We start from the raw sequence: 18,082 nt of genomic DNA, 5'->3' as shown, positions 1-18,082 counted from the left end.
AAGTCAGCAAATGTCTGTTCCATGGACGTACATAATTGAGAAAGCTTGAAAAATGTAATATTCATTTTACGTATTCAATGTTGCTGTATTATTTGAAACAACAAATCTCGAACGTATTTTTATAATTATATGTATACGGTGAGAAACACTCACATTAATATATTATAGACTAGTTGTTGCCCGTGGCTTCGCCTGCGTAGAATTTAGTTTGTCACATCAAGTTTCGTGACAGACCATTTCAAACAAATAGTTACAATATTTTTTTATTAACCCAAAACTTCAAATTTCCAACTTCAAAACTGACGGAATTCAATACAATTTTTGAACTCTCATTTTCCCCCTTGGGGGTGGAAATTCCTGATTTCCTTTTTTGATGCCTATTTAATCTATACAAAGAACCTACCTGCATATTTCAAGATTCTAGGTTAATTAGATTAGGCTGAATGTTGATTTATGGACGGGCAACAGCTAGTAATTTGTATTTTTACTTCAAAAATGCAATAACTGGAAAAATATGCCAACTGCACTGAGTGATGAATAGCTGCAAAAATCAAATTATGTTACCTATAGAGAAGTTCGCAGAGTTAACACAACCGTCAACGACTTCTGCTCTCACGCGTCTGCCCGCGTTGGGATTGCGTTCTTGGCGATGGCGCTTTGTTGCTTAGACCGCCCCCTACCCCCGCGCATCGTCCTCGTCGTCTTACAGTAGAAGCGACGCGTAATGGCTCACTGCGTTAATCTTATCGTGACTTTTAAACGATTCGTCCAAATTACTCAGTGTCAAAGACAAAGTTTATCTACATTGAATACTTAAAACGACAACTGTATCAATTTTTATAAGAATTCGACAGATATTCTCAAACGGGTATTGTAAAAAAAGTATCCAATTCAATTGGATAATTCGTATCCAACTACAGATCAGTAGCTTATTTTATGCAATTTCGAAAAACTGGAAGCATTTATAATCAAATATATAGGTAACGATATTACAATGATAATAACAACGAATGAGGATGGATTCATATCCAAAAGATCTACCGTAACAAATCTGGCGAGTATAACTGAATATATTTCTTGTAATCTCGATTCAACATACTGATATGAGGAAAGCCTTTAATCTGATTGACTACATTATACTTTTGAAAAAACTTCAAAGAATCAATAGGTTTGCTCAAATATTATCTGTCGAATCGCATTCAGTTTCTCGAATATGGGGGGTACAGAAGAACCATTACAATTTTACTTCAGGGGTGTCCCAGGGTTCTAATCTGGGTCCACTTTTATTTAAGACTCATTCAGTAATCCAGCAATCCAACACTACTTTGCACTGACGAGAAAGCCAAATAACCCGAAACCGGTCTTCAACTGTTCCCTTTCAATAATTGAAAATCGATTACATCATGACAGCAAACAGTTTATTTCAAGAACTATTGAAAAGTCGATGTTATGATTGTTTTTCATTTTCTTCTTGTAATCTGAATCGTTTTCGACTATTCTAGTTTTGACAAATTCAACCGGTCTTGTTGGTTTCACCGTTTGCTAATAGCATCAGCTAAAAAGCGGCCTATATAGCGAGACTCCGGCCTGATGGCCTACACGTCTACTCAATACCTCTCTGAGTACACGAAAAACTTTTTTTCACTGTGATCATCTGAACCTTTCGATGCAATGTTTCTATTTTAATACTCCTTTCCTCATTCAGTTTCGAAATCTAATCATATTTTAGGTAGTGTATGTCCAAACACTTACCATTCGAAACTATACTTGCAGCTCACGAACTTTTGGTGAACATTAGAAAAAATTCCATCTATGCTAACGTAATGAAGTTGAAGAGTTCGTTTTGAACGCGGAAATTCCAGTCGGATTTGAGCAATCATTTCAGTGAGCCATATTTATACAGAAGGCTAGATGCTATCTAGCATTATGCTGCAAATCTCAGTTAACCTCAAGAGCATCATCCTAACGCGTCATCACGGCCCAGCAAGATTTGTATGCATAAACATTGCAACTCTATTCAAAATCGACACAATCTATCTGTTTTCGAATTTTAACATACTATATAGTATTTTGAGTAATTATGACTGATTTCAAAGGTCTTACTTCATTCTGTCAGATTGTAATGTGCTTTAGATGCCATGTAACTTTTTCCTAAAAGTTTTAAGAGAATCCATGTTCTTTATATCTTCAAGAAGTTTATTATACATTTTGACACCTACATACATTAATTGAGTCTTTGATCAGCGTGGATTTAGCGATGATTAATGATTAATTCTTTGCATTCCGTGCAGTGCGATTGTTTTTTTCATATAAAGAATCAGTCTTCTAAATGAAACATGTAGCTTCTAAAACGTAGATTGAGGTTAGTGTCAGTATTCCGTGTTTCAGGAAAAGAGGTTTGCAGGAACTCAAGCTACTTACTTGGCACAAATACCGCACCGCTCGCTTTTGCAGCAGAAATGCACTCTCAAAGAGTTCATTACTACACGAACCCCAGAACTGGATTGCGTATCTCAAATTTGACTCAATGACTCAACAAAATATACATTTTTTGCCGCAGCATAACCTAACTTTTTAGTTGTAGACCTGAGGGCAAAACAGCCGGATGATAATTTCATGTTTAGAATGTTTAGAATGATTTGTGAATTTCAAATTGGTATCCATGTTAACTCCCAAGAATTTCATATTGCTGTCAGATGATATAGAGTCAGCACCTAATTCTATATCTGCTATATTTATATCTACATCTATATCTATGAGGCTGCTGACTCCCTTGTAAAGGAGGGTGCTGCAAGCAGCTTCATCGGACCAGAAACTGTCATTGGCATCGCTTTAGGCTTTGCCAAACAAAGATTGAAACCTGGATAGCAAGAAGATTTATGGACTTCTGGCATAATCTTCCAGGATTGGCTCACTCCAAGGTGTTTATTCACCCTCCGAAGCTTGATACCAAACAGTTGTTGGACTACATTAGGGATGAGCTACGATGTCTAACAGGTCTTCTTACAGGTCACTGTCATCTGAATCATCTTATGCAGAGACTCAGACTGGCGGAAGACAGTGTGTGTCGCCTCTGTTCGGAAAATGACGAAACCGTAGAGCATATAGTTTGTGCACGCCCTGCACCGACCGAATCAGGTTTTTAGAGTTCGGCAGAGCCGTACTCTTACCATCTGACCTGAAAGACCACTCATCATACAAACTAATCAGCTTCGTTGAGAAGCTGAGTTTATTTGGTCGAGTATGCATAGGTGTGAGCAACAATAAACCCTTGCGGGTTGCGGTAGAGGGTCGAATAGACCCACTCACTTTAGACCTAACCTAACCTAATTCAAGTTCGGGAAGAAAACATTTGAATGTTTTGTTGTTGTTTCATTGAAATTTAAACATAGAAAATTTGCATCGCACCATCGCATCGCATCTTCAGAGTGCCATAGAATGGTAGTGTCGTCGGCAAATAAAGTGTAGGAACCAGATATATCTAAGAGGGAAATATCATTTATACACACAAGAAATAGATATGGACCTAAAACTGATCTTTGGGGTACTCCCCAACTAACTTTTAGTAATCCGGATGTGTGATCAGTTCCAACCAGTTGGTTTCGTTCTGTCAAATATTGAAGAGAAATTCATATAATTGAATCTATACTTTGCGCACTGAGAAAGGATTTTCAAATTTTTCCACTGGGGCGCCTCCCGTGGGGGTAAAAGGGGCGCGTTAACATATGAAAATGACCTTTTAATAACTGTTTCTCCGTACTGCTATCTTTACAAAGGCTGAAATTTTGTATGTAGCTTCGTTTCATGTTGTAGATGTGCAATAGAAAAGGATTTTTATATATTCCAACTGGAGCGCCAGCCGGGGGTTAAAAAATGCGCCTTTACATGTGAAAATTACCTTAACACCTAAATAAATGAACCACAATGAGGCATTTCTTGTCAAAAGTTTATTGAAAATCAAATTGGGAATTTAGAGCAGTATTATCAGGAATGTTTATTATTCATTAAGAGCGAAAGTATCTCATTCATCAAGTCAATTCCATGAAGATAAACTTTTCTTTTTCGCATGTTATTCGGATTAGTTAAAGTGCAGATGAAAATCTATAATCAAGTGTTTCTCAAATGTTGTTCTTCTCAACTAGAAATGACAGTTGAATGACTTCCTTATTTCGGAACAAGTTCCGTTTGAACGGGTCTTCAACAGATGATAATAATAATAATAAATCTTTATTTTTCAGTTGAAAAGCATAAATGTATGAATACATTCCAGCAGTAACTGACAAAAACGTCATAATTAATATAGAAATGAATTTAAATGATATGAATACAGTCATAAGTTAATAATATAAAAGAAGTTTAGTATATAATTGTATAGAAATATAAAAAATTTATAGAACCTATCGACTTAATTGAAAAAGACACAACAAAAACATATTAGAAAAAGGTTGAAAGTGTCATAGTACAAATGACAACTGTCAGTTGAAAAACAATAGCACAAATATAATATTTGAATTGTCAACAAGAAAACATCTTTATAAAATATAGTATTATGTCATAAATTCACTAATACTGTAACAGTTCTTCTCAATAAGAAATGCTTTAAGTCTGGATTTAAAAATATTATTATTTGGAGATGTTTGGACGGAGACATCGGGGTGAATAAAAACTTTCCATCCCAAATATAAGTGACTTTTTTGGTATAGGTTGGTTCTGTGCACAGCAGGCACAAGAATATTTCTGGATCTAGTGTCATATTGATGATCTGTTCAATTGAAGAATTTATCTTTATGTTTGTATACATATATACACAGTTCATACAGATACAAGCCTGTCAAAGTTAAGATCTTTAGTCGCTTAAAAGCCTCTCTACATGACTGCCTCCAATTTAGTCCTGCAACAATTCTCACAGCAAATTTTTGCAAAGAGAAAACACGTGACCGAGAGGTACATGTACTCCAGTCAAGAACACCATATCGCAGATGATAGTTGATGTTTGCATAATAAACGATTAGTAGTATGTTTTCGTGACAATGATTTGATAAGAACTTTAACGCATAACAATTTTTTTTAAAACTTTTTACAAAGTATATCTACGTGTGGTTCCCAGCACAATTTATAGTCGATTGTTAGTCCAAGCAACTTAGTCGTTTCACTAGCATTTACATTCATGTCATTGTCTTTAAAAATTTGAAACTGTTCCATAGTTCCCCTCAAAGTAAATTTCATCAAAGAGGTTTTAGATACATTTACCGTTAGATGATTTATTTCGGACCACTCCATTACTTTATTGTATACAATTTCTGAGGTTATCACAAGTTCAGTAGTATCTTCGTTCAGTAGTTATGAGTTGATTTGTATCATCAGCATATGATATTACTTGGACTTTGGAGATGTCAAGAAGGAAATTAATGAGATCATAAGCATAGATAGAAAATAACGAAGGTCCAAGAATTGAGCCTTGGGGAACTCCCAGTTTAACAATGAGAGATTGGCTCTGAGTTGTGTTGATAATTACACTCTGGGATTGATCAGTTAAGTATGATTTCATTAAATTCAATGCAATAAATAGCCCACAAATCTAGACTTTTCCATCCAAGGCTGTTATTATATTATATAAAGCAGTTTCAGTACTTCTGTCATTTGTGAAACCATGCTGACTTGAAAATAGCGACTTATTCATAGTTAAGAATGAAAGCAGTTGATTTTTTATAATCAACTCATAAAGCTTACTAAAACTTGATAAAAGATTTATTCCTCTGTAGTTTTCAGTGAAGTGGGGGTCACCTTTTTTATAAACTGGGTTTATTAGCCCAGACTTGAGTTTGTCTGGGAAAATCCCTTTTTGTAATGACACATTTATCAGAAATGCCAGGGGAAAACACAGTTCCTGACTACATTTCTTAATGAGATTATTTTTAAATATTCCCCATCCGAACCACGCATTTTACGAGAAATACAATTTCCTAACAAATCAGCATGGAAATTGTCTGAGGAAGAGTGTCTCTTCTGATCTTTCTATCTCTTGAGATTACATTCCCCGGAAGCGTTTTGTGACATGGTGGAGTATTCGAGAACGTTTCCGAAAAATCCTTTGTGTTATGATGAAGGGAGGACAAATGTCAATATATATCTCACTCAATTGATTTTACGAGTAAAATATTTCTGAGGGAGCAACGATTCAAGTTATCGGAATAGAAATTTATTAATCTTTGAGGTGGTTGACAATGTTTCGTGGTGCATTTCATCAGTTCGGACTTCCATTGTCTAATATGATATAAAATTATTCGAAATCTCTGAAAGAATCTGTAAAAAATTAAAGATTAGCTGGAAAAACCATTTTATAAAACAAAAAACTGAAATAACATGAAATAACATACAACATGTATGAAATAACATACAAGAAACAAACAAAAAAAAACAAAAAAATTAACTATCAACCCAAGCTAAAAAATTATTAATGAGAAATAAAAATTAAAAATATGAAATTAAATGATTCCAAACCAAGTTACTTCACGAAGTTTCCATTGTTCGTATACACAATCGTTTTCGGGTGATATCTGGACTTATTCCTGCACGTCGTCTTGAGTTCATTCAGGTTGGAGCCCAGCTCCCTTACCCTTTTAGCTGATTTTTGTCGAAAGGGCAAATGGGTTCATGACTGAGGGGGTGTTGGCGGCATGAAGTCCCCATACATCAGTACCGCCCTTCATGGGGTACGCCTACCTGGCTGGGGTGAGTTGGATGAAAAATGGACGGAAAAGTTTATAGTTATTCGAATCGAACCCGGATCGTCCTTAGCCTCTACACTAATGTAAGATATTTGGACTTATTTCTTCGAGATCTGACTATTTATAGGTCAATCGACTGCTTTCACCTATCTCCTTTTCACTCTCTCCGCTTCATTGATTTTTAGCGGGAACTTACCGTTTGGTGGGAGTTGGTGGTGTTCCACTTGATTATAGGTTTCCATATCTTACGTATCTCTAGATTGGCTAAATGCGTTGTTGGACAACATATATGCGGCTTCTTCGAGTTTTCTTCTAAACCAGTGTTCCTCCTTGTGGATAACTTCAGCAATGCGAACTTTCAATGGCCTCCTAGTTTCACCGATGTATGATTCTCCGCACTCGCAGGGTATCCGGTAAATGAAATTCTTGGAACTGCAGTCCGCGTTTGGTGGCCTGGTTTTCGTGAGACTGCTACGGATAGAGTTCCCAGATCTGAAGCAGGTTCTGATGTTATACTTGTTATACAGTGTCACCATTAAAGTGCGCACCATATGGGAAACTTTTTTTCCGAAAAGTTTAAATGAAGTTTAACTTCGGCACTTGTGTGTGCTTTAAATTTAACTTAAAATGATGCGGCCAACTGCGACCCACTGACGTTCAGTGTTTGTTAAATTCAACTTTTTTTTTAATTAAAAAAGTGCATTTCTAGATCGAATTCAACAAAAAGTTACTTGAAAAAGTTGTGTCTAAGGCAATTTTATATAGGTACATATCCCAAATTTTATGCAACTAGGATAAAGTTAACGTTTTGCTTATTTTTGACAGGTATCCCCTTTATTTTAAAAAACAAGTTCGATTAATTGTCATCAATTCATGTATACATAACAAACTCATCATGGAGTTTAACTTTTCTGATAAATTTTTACTTATACGGACATTTTTAAAGAGAAATTAAAAATTTGCTATAAATATTTTAACATGACTGGTGCAAAGTTTCAATCACTTGGCTATTTTCTTAAACGAACGCCAGTACCTTCAATTTTGAAAAAGCAGGGGATATCTGTCAAAAATAAGCAAAACGTAGGCATAGGCATATGGATATAAAATTGCCGTAGACACAACTTTTTCAAATAACTTTTTGTTAAATTCGATCTAGAAATGCAATTTTTCAATTTTTTTCAAAAAAAAAGTTGAATTTGACAAACACTGAACTTCAGTGGGTCGCAGTTGGCCGCATCATTTTAAGTTAAATTTAGAGCACAAACAAGTGCCGAAGTTAAACTTCATTGAAACATTTCGAAAAAAAAAAAATCTCATATGGTGCGCACTTTAATGGTGACACTGTATATAAGTACTGGTTGTGGCGGCTTCTCTTCCTTGTGGAGCTCTTGCTGTCTTCTAGCTAAAGCCTGTTCCATCATCACTTTGGAGTAACAATTCCGTTGAAGGTCATTTTTGATGATGCCTAATTCCTTTTCGAGACCTTCCTTTGTATTGCAGAGCTCGAGGAGTTTTGATGATTCCTCTCTTAGTCGATTGATGGTGATTGAATTTCTGGTTCAGATACTGTCCCGTGTGTGAGTGGGTTTTTGATATATAGATGTTTTCCATTTAGTATCGGTCCTCTTCACCAATACGTCTAAGAAAGGCAATTCGTTGTGGATTTCCTTCTCCATTTTTGGTTTTTGCTTGTATGTTATTTCATCAGTTTTTTGCTTAATAAAATTGTGTTTTCAGCTAATCTATAATTTTTTACAGATTCTTTCGGAGATTTCAAATCATTTTATATCAGATTAGACAATGGAAGTCCTAAATGATGAAATTATACAAATGTCATACAACCCTCAGAAGTGGCACTATCTTCGACTTCTGAGGGTTACCGTCTGTTGGAGTGCGATAGCTGGTTAACGGGAAAAACATATTTTAAACATTTTTTTCAACATATGTACAGATTAAATTAAAATGAAATAATATCATTCAGGAAAGTAGAAATTCTTCAACAGAATCAAAAATATTTCCTAAAAGATAATTCAAAAATGCCTTCTTCCACTCACTACAAGTTCCTAGATTTTCAAGTATTTTATTTGATTTGTCATATACTAGAATTTAAAAATAGTAGGCAGTGAATTCTCAAAAATGACTGACTTTTTTACCTTAATCTGTATCTTGCAGTGGCTTACGAAAATTATGCTGAACAGATGAGGAGAATTGATGATAAAATATATGTATAATCACAACCTTGACAACAATGTTTTTCTTTTAATGCAGTAATATTTCTCAGAATTTAGTGCCTACTATTATGGAATTGTACCATAGCAGATTACCCTCTGATAACCTGCAGAATATTTGCCTAGAGCTAATCGGGAATAAGGCAAACGCATTTTATTACCTCTTCGAGTTTTATATTCATGTACCATATCATTTCTCACATGTTTTTTAATTTCAAAGTAATTATGTAAATATAAACAGACAGGGTAAAGTCAATATTGAAAAATCAATGCAGGATTTTTTACACGAGGGTCTGTAATATTAGCCAGCAAAGCACTTCATGACTCTTTTGTCATAATATGTGCCGAGCCCCCCCAAAAAACCAGGCCATATAATGATAATAATAATAAAACCTTTATTTCAATAACATGAAGATATAATATAGATACGAGTAAATAAAATAAGTAAGAAGTAAACGTAATACGTCACGAAAGCATCGCTTCTGTGTGACAGACATAGCTATAATGAATAAAAGTCCCAGCAACGACTAGAGATTTTTCTGAACACCTCAGGTGAATTCAGGCTCAAACACAAATATTACTTACCAAGAAACAATCTGAATAGCAGGTGTACCTGTAGATAAATTTTGGAGAGACATTACTGACAATAGAAAAATGAAACAGTTTAATATAAAGTCTAAATTCTGAATATAAATTAACTAGTGTGAACAGCAATTCACGCTAGATAATGTTTTATGCTAAACCGAAATATGTAATATGAATTTTGGAACGCACTATCAGTTCATGAAATGTCAGTATCCTGGAAACTTTGTAGTGTTATGTTCGATGGAAATTCAAGAATTTTTTTTTGTTCAGTTGTCTAGTGTTTCCTCTTGGACACGTTCTTTATATATGCATATATTTTATATTCGATATGCAAAGAGGTAAATACCTGGGTTTCCTTCTCTTTGTGTGCAGATTGTGTTTCCACTGGATTTTCTTCTTGTCTGCTGGAAATTCTCCAAGTAATACATTTTTTGATGAGTTCCTTGGTTGGAATTGACTTATTCAGGTTCGTACTGTTTAAAACTTCTTCCAAGTATTATTTTTTTTATATAATTATACAATTTCTACTAACTTTTCTATTAATTTCGATTAAAATCTGGGAGCACAAGATTTAGCGTGGCTTCTAGTTTCGTCGCCTCGAGAAGAATGTTTGGTTGATAAAAAAGTTGAAAATCATCTACTTTCTTTAGTTACTAACCATCAATTTCTGTAACTTCAAATTTGTAACTTTGATATCTTGAAAACTATTTCCTCTTCAAGTTTGCTACTTATTTCTAATTTTAGATACATCTTTCCTTAATATTTGTGTAAATACATATTTAATCTCACTTATATATAAACATATGAATTTTTCGTTAGCATCATTTCATACCCGTAACTAGGGAAACGGTTTACAACCATAATTTTCAAACTTTTCATTATTTCTAAATATTTACAACAATTTTATGATGTGTCTTCCAATTTTATTTAACAGAAATCATATTGTTTCCATTTGATATTAATTCACATCTTCTGCCGGTTGTCTATTTTGTGAAAATTACAAATTTCTATACACAAATTTTGAATTTCATCTTCAAGGAGTAGAGCCTTGTGTGAGAGGAAAGGTCAAATGACGATGCACTAGAAAATTCAACCCAGTGTCCACAGTGATGTGAACTGTCAGGAATATACCTGAAAGTGCGAGCTTGTTTGCTTCCTGAATACATCATATGCTAGCTTTCCACATTGACCCCTCATTACCAAAACGCCAAGAAATGAAAGTTTTCCTTTATTTTCCAACTCATACGTGATTTTATTGGTGAAAGTCTGTTATTTAAAAAGTAAACAAAGTCTTCAATAATCGATATTTTTGTTGGAAGGTGATTGACAATGTTTCATGATGAATTTCACTAGTTCGCATATCCATTGTCTAATATATGAAATGATTTAAAATCCCCGAAAAAACTAAAAAAAAGGAGAATTAAAAATAAATAGCTGTAAATAATAATTGTATTGAACAAAAAAACCTGAAATGAAATGATAGTGAAATGAAATACAAGCAAAAATAAAACAATTGAACAAATAACTAAAATAAAGAAATACAAAATGAAATGAAGATAAAAATAAAAAGTTAAGAGATTTCAAGCCAAGTTAGTTCACGACGTTTCGATTGTTAGTATCTACAATCGTCTTCGGGTGATATTTTGTTGTCGAATATGGAAAAAACATCATCCACATACCTCAGCCATATCTTAGGGAAATACTCTGATTTTTCCTTAGTTTCCATTTCCAATTTTCCTATGAACAGGTTTACCAGGTAGGGGAACAAGGTTACTCATGGCCGTTCCCTCTTGTTCATAAAAGCAACCTTTTCTACCTGAAAATGGGTTTTTTCATACCCAAATTAGTGAGAGAAACGAATTCATCAGTTTCGTTATTATTGAAATTATTTTTCTCTAGTAATTTCCTGAGGCATTGCAAGGTCTGTGGAATCGGGACGCTAGGAAATAAAGAACTAACATCAAGGAAAACCAAAATATTTCACCCTTTAATTACACAATGATAAAAAGTTGAATGTACAACCAGTTATCGTTTCGCATAAATATTCATGTGGAACTGCCCAAAATTTAGTGTACCTTCAAAATGTCTTTTTTTCAAACTTGGGAAAAAAGATAACAATATACTGACCCATTACTTGATGAAAATCGATAACGCTGAGACCTGAATGATCAAAGATATTCATGAAAAGAACTAATTGAGATCAGCAATTCATTCGATTGTAATAAATACAGAGTTCATTAACAATGGATATATTTTTTTTATAGAAAAGTGACTTGAACGTATTGAACTGCTTAGTAGTAGTAAAGTGCTAGGATCATTACCATGAGCGTTTCAGTTTACTAGTAAGTAATTCTTTCGTGTAATTGAGTAGCCATTTCCAAAAAGAGTCTGACTCACGTTTTCCTACCTAATATTACCATAGTACCACTGAATCCAATGATGCACATAACTCAATTTCAATTTTGTATGGCAATATTTTTTTGCAACTGAGCTACTCATCTGAACATGTTTAAGTAGTGCCAATTGAACACTGTTTAATTGGCACAAGAACATTTTTTACTTACATCAACGATTGTACGAGTGAATGAACTACTATTCAAATTTCAATAATGGCGATTGAAGTTTTTCCTCAGTGAACAAACTTCTTTCATGGAAACCCCGTCATGAATAAGATTCCAACCTTCGATTGACGCAACTTTGTCGGTACGTTATATAAAATCAGTGAGTGCAGCTGAGAGATAAATTGAGTATAACTCAACAAGATGTATGTACAAATCTTTATCTCTTATCCTCCGACCTCTGACTTTCTTAGAAAGAATGGCTAGTGAACTGATCATCTTATGTAGGAACGACTGGAAATTAATCAAGGGTTAACAAGACGAGTTTACTGTTTCACATACAGTACGAGTCAGAAAGAAACCAGTAAAAACAATAGTTCTAACAGTTGCAATTTCGTTTTAAGACTGTTGTCAGTGGCAAAAATAACATTTTGTGATGATGATTTTATTTATGTACGCTCAACGTTGATGATATATATATATATATATATATATATATATATATATATATATATATATATATATATATATATATATATATACAGGGCAAGGCAACTTTTCAGAACTAATAAAATACAGTGTGACACAATTTAAGATGTAGACACCCCTGTATTTTGGTAATTTTTGATAACAGAAATTTAATTTTTGGTACAGGTGTAGACTTTCATAAGTGGCACTGTTCACAATATATAGCGTTCGCGTTCCTGCGACAAGGGAAAATGTTCGAAATTTTGATTCGCGTTGATGATACTGGAATAAGTTATTTGAAAAAGTTGCTTGGAAATCGATTTTGACCCCACTTGCCAAATTTCAACCCGAAATTCAAAATTGTAATTGTAATTTTCATATTCAAGTCCGATTTTAAATTAATGACTTTGAATAGGATATTAAGAAAATTACAGCATATATGGAAGCTGCCATCAGAGCTCTACCGGATGATGAAGCGGAGAAAATTCGGACTGGGACAGCAAATATTTTACGTAAGGCCCGAACACCAAAATGCAATAGGTATACGAAACAGAGAAATTGTGGCCTTAAAAAACCTGAACTCAGATGAAATCATCATTCTTCCAGCTGATAAGGAAAATGCCACGGTGCTCTTGAAAACAGAAGAATACGTTGGGAAAATTGAAGAGCTTCCTGACCAATCCAGCTACCGCAAGCTAAAAAGAGACCCAACACAATCAAGGTTGCGGAATACGAACCGTCTTATAAAATCATCATCATTGTCGGAAACCACTTAGAAGACCATCTTAAGAACAGAAGCCGTCCCGCCAAGGCTCTATTGTCTTCTGAAGATACACAAAAAAGAATTTCTGTTGAGACCCATAGTGAGTGCATCGGTTTCGCTTACGTATTACCTGTCGAAACACCTTACATCGCTCCTCCAGACTCAAGTTGGAAAAACTACCTCGTACGTCAGGAATTCAACAGACTTTGTGGGAAAAATTAAGAGCATAACCTTGGAGTGATATTCTGGTTAATTTCGACGTTGTGTCCTTGTTTACCAATGTCCCGCTGGAAGATTCTTCGAGAGAGATAGCCAACCTGTTCCCTAGTGATATTGTCGGACTCTTCACGGAAAGTTACTTCCAATGGAGAGAAGATTTCTATGAGCAATTAGACGGCGTAGCGATGGGAAGTCCACTCAGCCCAGTGGTAGCCAACTTCTTCATGGAGAAATTTGAGAAGAAGGCAATCGACGATTTTGATTTCAAACCAACCATTTGACTACGATACGTGGATGACAACTTCGTTATCTGGATACATGGGAGGGACTGACTGAAACTTTATCTAGACCACATAAATGCTCAACACCTTAGTATCAAATTCACCATAGAGACTGAACAGGAACAACGAATAGCTTTTCTAGATGTACTCGTCGAAAGGCGTGGCACAAGACTTACACATAAAGTGTACCGAAAACCAACACACACGGACAGATATCTGCATGTTTCGAACCATCATCCAAGTCGAAAGCGGGGAATTATCAACACCCTGTAGAATATGTGAACCGGAACAACTACAAGAAGAATTGGAACATCTTGAAGTGGCTTTGAGATCGAATGGATACAATGTACAAATCAAAATAGGGAGGAAACTCAAACGTTTGCACATGCGTTTCTATCGTACATCCCTAGGATTACAGATAGAATCCTAAAGAAGCATTACATAAAAACAGAGTTTAAACCCACCAGGAAAATACAGCAAAGCCTGAGATCTGCGAAAGGCAAAAGAGATCCACTATCAGATGTGGGGGTATACCGTGTACCATGCACCTGCGGAAAAGTTTATATCGGTACCACAAAAAAATCCATGGGTACAAAAGGCTGAATGAACATCGAAGAAACTGTAGATTAGGTCAAATAGAAAAATCGGCAGTAGCGGAACACGCATTTAGTGAAGGAGATTGTCGGAGTCGGCTTGTACGGGAAGCCATAGAAATCCATAAACATACATAAAACTACAACAGAAAAGAGGAGGCGATAACACTTAACCGGATTTGGAATCCCATACTAAAAGATGCTGAGGTGGCAGCAGTGCAACTCAATGTAACAGGTAATAACACTTCGACCAAAGCTGCTAAGGTGGTAGCAGTGCAACGCAATGTAACAGGTAATAACACTTCGGTCAGAGATGCTAAGATGGCATCAGTGCAGCGCAATGAAACAGGTAATAATACTTCTGAAAAAGATGCTGAGGTGGCAGCAGTGCAACTCAATATAACAGGTAATAACACTTCGGTCAATAACAACGCACCAAGTAGAAAGGCGGGCTACCTGTGTCAACATGAATACATCTTAAGAACTAGAAATCACGAGTCATCGGTGAACCATCAGGATGAATAGATCTCTGAAGAAGCCAGCCACTTGTGCTGGCGAAACGTTAGGAAACAGTTCCAAACCACGACGGCCTTCAAACTCGAACGAAGATCATAGCACTGAAAATCTTGGTAATCAGTTGAAAGAATGTACTGAAATAACTAAAATTGAAAGTTGTTTGAAGTGAAAGGGTTATATTTTTAGGAGTAACTAATTTTCGGGAAAGAAAGTTTTTGCCTTTCAACTAATCCACCTTGATACAAAAAATGTGTCAATCTTCTGAAGAAAAGAAAGAATCAATCAATTTCAAAAGAAGTAACTCTATACATGGATGTGTAGATCATGCGAAGAAGTAACTTTCAGACATGAACTGGAAGAAGAAAAAAACCCCTCCTGAAACAGCTACTTTCATATAAACATTGAATGACACGAAAGAAAAACATCCTTTCGAAACAAATACTTTTATATGAACACTGAATTATACAAAAAACACTTTTCTCTACTCGGTTTGTATTTCAAACCTTTGTTATGGAATTTAATCAGATATCATTCACAGGGTTTCTACACAGTATACTAAATTAAAGGTGAAAATTTCACTTATATGGAACACTGTCATCCTCACTGGTAGACATCGACGTTTCACCGTAAGACACTCGACTTAGGGCTCTTCAGTTCCAATCCATTCCAATAAGGAAAAACACACAATTTATTCATAAATTACGATTTTCGTGTCACGGAATGAGTTTGGTCTACTTATGTCATCGATGACATCGTAATGACATTCATTCACGTATTTGATTAAATCCCAGCCAGAAGGTATCTTGTTTAAATTGAAAGGGTTATATTTTTAGGAGTGACTAATTTTTGGGGAATAAAGTTTTTGGCTTTCTACTACTTCATCTTGATACGAAAAAATGTGGAAATCTTCCAAAGAAAGGAAGGAAGCAATCAAATTCAAAAGATGTAACTCTATACATAGATGTTTGGAATACAAACTGGGTAGAGAAAAGTGTTTTTTGTATAATTCAGTGTTCATATAAAAGTATTTGTTTCGAAAGAATTTTTCTTTCGTGTAATCCAATATTTATATGACAGTAACTGTTTTAGGAGGGCTCCCAGTTTTTGTCTGAAAGTTACTTCTTCGCATCTATGTATAGAGTTACTTCTTTTGAAATTGATTGTTTCCTTCCTTTCTTCTGAAGATTCCCACATTTTTTAGTATAGTATCAAGATGGAGTAGTAGAAAGCCATTTCAGTTCTAAGTGTTCCGGGTTGTCAATTACAATAATCACTAGATAATAGGTACGGTCACCTAGTTCCCCAGAACTCAATAGTTTAAGTCATTTCTTTAGATGTCATCTCCAAACAGTTGAGAAATTATGGTTCTTTTAAGAACAGAAACAGTCCTGTTATGTGTCCAGAAGTACTTACATACATGTGAAAAAAGTAGATTCATACATGTTAGAGGTAGGCACATTTGATTCAGTTTTTTTTTAACGTGCAGGGTTCCGAAATATTTTTGATTTCTTCAATTATATAATTCCACCGTTTGGATATTACTGAAGTTTTGTCCCAACACTAAACCGTTATTTCATTACCTTGACACGTGTTTCGATCACCAAGTGATCATCTTCTTCTAGTTTGATCTCCCCCTTGAAGATGATCACTTGGTGATCGAAACACCTGTCGAGGTGTTGAAATAACGGTTTGGTGTTGAGATAAAACTCCAGTAATATTCATTACTACACCAAAGGTTCCAAACAGTACATCACAAGTACTCACCATTGAATATAATTTAAAGTTATATATATTGAATTTCAAAAATAAACACAAAATCATCCTTTCTAATTTCAGCATGTTATTGAGGAATACCTTGTAGAGTTGTTGATGTGTTTTGATGAATGAACTCTGTAAAACATGGTTCAAATTAGGGTTTTATCTGAAATAACAACTCTCATTAATAAATATCTCTCCTATTCATATCAAGTTCGTACGACTAATTGGCCCTTGTTAAAATTGATTTATTACCAAAGTACACAGATTGGAAATTTGTTCATCGAAATACACGATACGAATTAAATTTTCGAATTGGAAGACTTGTTTGCCTAGATATAGAGTATATGGAACATTTTATAGTCCATTGAAATGTTACATTTTTTAGATCTTAGTGTGCGTTTTTCAGAGGGAGAAATTGTATTTTTATCTTTAGGGGGGTTAGTATGAGCTTAAGCTCAAGTTTGTGGGATCGCCAACCGTGTCCCCCAGCCGTTATTTCGGAAAAAGGGGTGCAAAGGGGTTTCGCGCTATATATCGTAAACTACAGGAAAATTAATATAACATCATTTGTAGCGGATTGAATTGTCTACAACTTCAATTCAACTACTTTCTATCGTTAAATGTAAAATAAAAAATTATAAACAAAAATAACTGAAAATTTTTGGGCGTTATAACTTTTTTCGTCATTTCACAAGGAAACAACACCAAAGCAATATCATAGAGGATTTTTCAAATGATAATATTCGTTATGAATTTGTTTCATTTCATTAATTCATTGGGGTTTTACAGCGCTCGGAAATTGACAGGGTTCTTGAATACTCGTAAGAATTCGATAAAAACGAATCGTTATGCCTAGTTTTCTATTATATAGTGCATTTCTTTAATGTCCCCCCTTTTATTTTTTGAACAAGTCAACTCAAAAAATAGAATTTTTGGATAATAAAATTAATGCATGAATACTATATTTTGAAGTGAAATTGAGAAATGAAATTTTCAAGATGGCCACTGGGCGCCATCTGGGAAAAAAATCAAATAGAAAGGGAGTTTTGTGATACATCATTTTGAATCTCCTGACGAATACTTCACAACCCTAGAATATAAAGTCAATATCTTCCCCTACTACAAAATGGCGAAACATTTGAGCATTTCTTGAAGACACACATTAATATCGATATTTCTAGAAATATTCCTTTTTATCTGCCATATGGCAATTCCAACAACCCGATAAGGTTTGCCAAGTTATTTTTCGTTTTTAAAAAATTGAAGTGACACCAACCCTCACGTTTTTCAGGAAACATACCCAATATCCAGAAAAAATTAACAGGAATATTGGAAAACCATATTGTAGGACCTCTATTTATTGATCAAAATTCAACAGGTGAACT

General features: G+C 34.7%; 1 protein-coding gene across 1 annotated transcript in view; it reads left to right on the top strand.

Moving 5' to 3' along the window:
• Window positions 1–18,082, top strand: part of LOC111508710 (tyrosine-protein kinase transmembrane receptor Ror) — a 223,149-nt gene that overhangs the window by 10,729 nt on the left and 194,338 nt on the right. The window lies entirely within an intron of this gene.

The sequence above is a fragment of the Leptinotarsa decemlineata genome, unplaced genomic scaffold, assembly GCF_025532065.1.
Source record: "Leptinotarsa decemlineata unplaced genomic scaffold, Ldec_3_MD MMD2_tig00000008_RagTag_RagTag, whole genome shotgun sequence".
In the NCBI taxonomy this organism is placed as follows: domain Eukaryota; kingdom Metazoa; phylum Arthropoda; class Insecta; order Coleoptera; family Chrysomelidae; genus Leptinotarsa; species Leptinotarsa decemlineata.
Note: the sequence above shows the minus strand (reverse complement) of the source record. Positions and strands in the feature narration are given on the sequence as shown.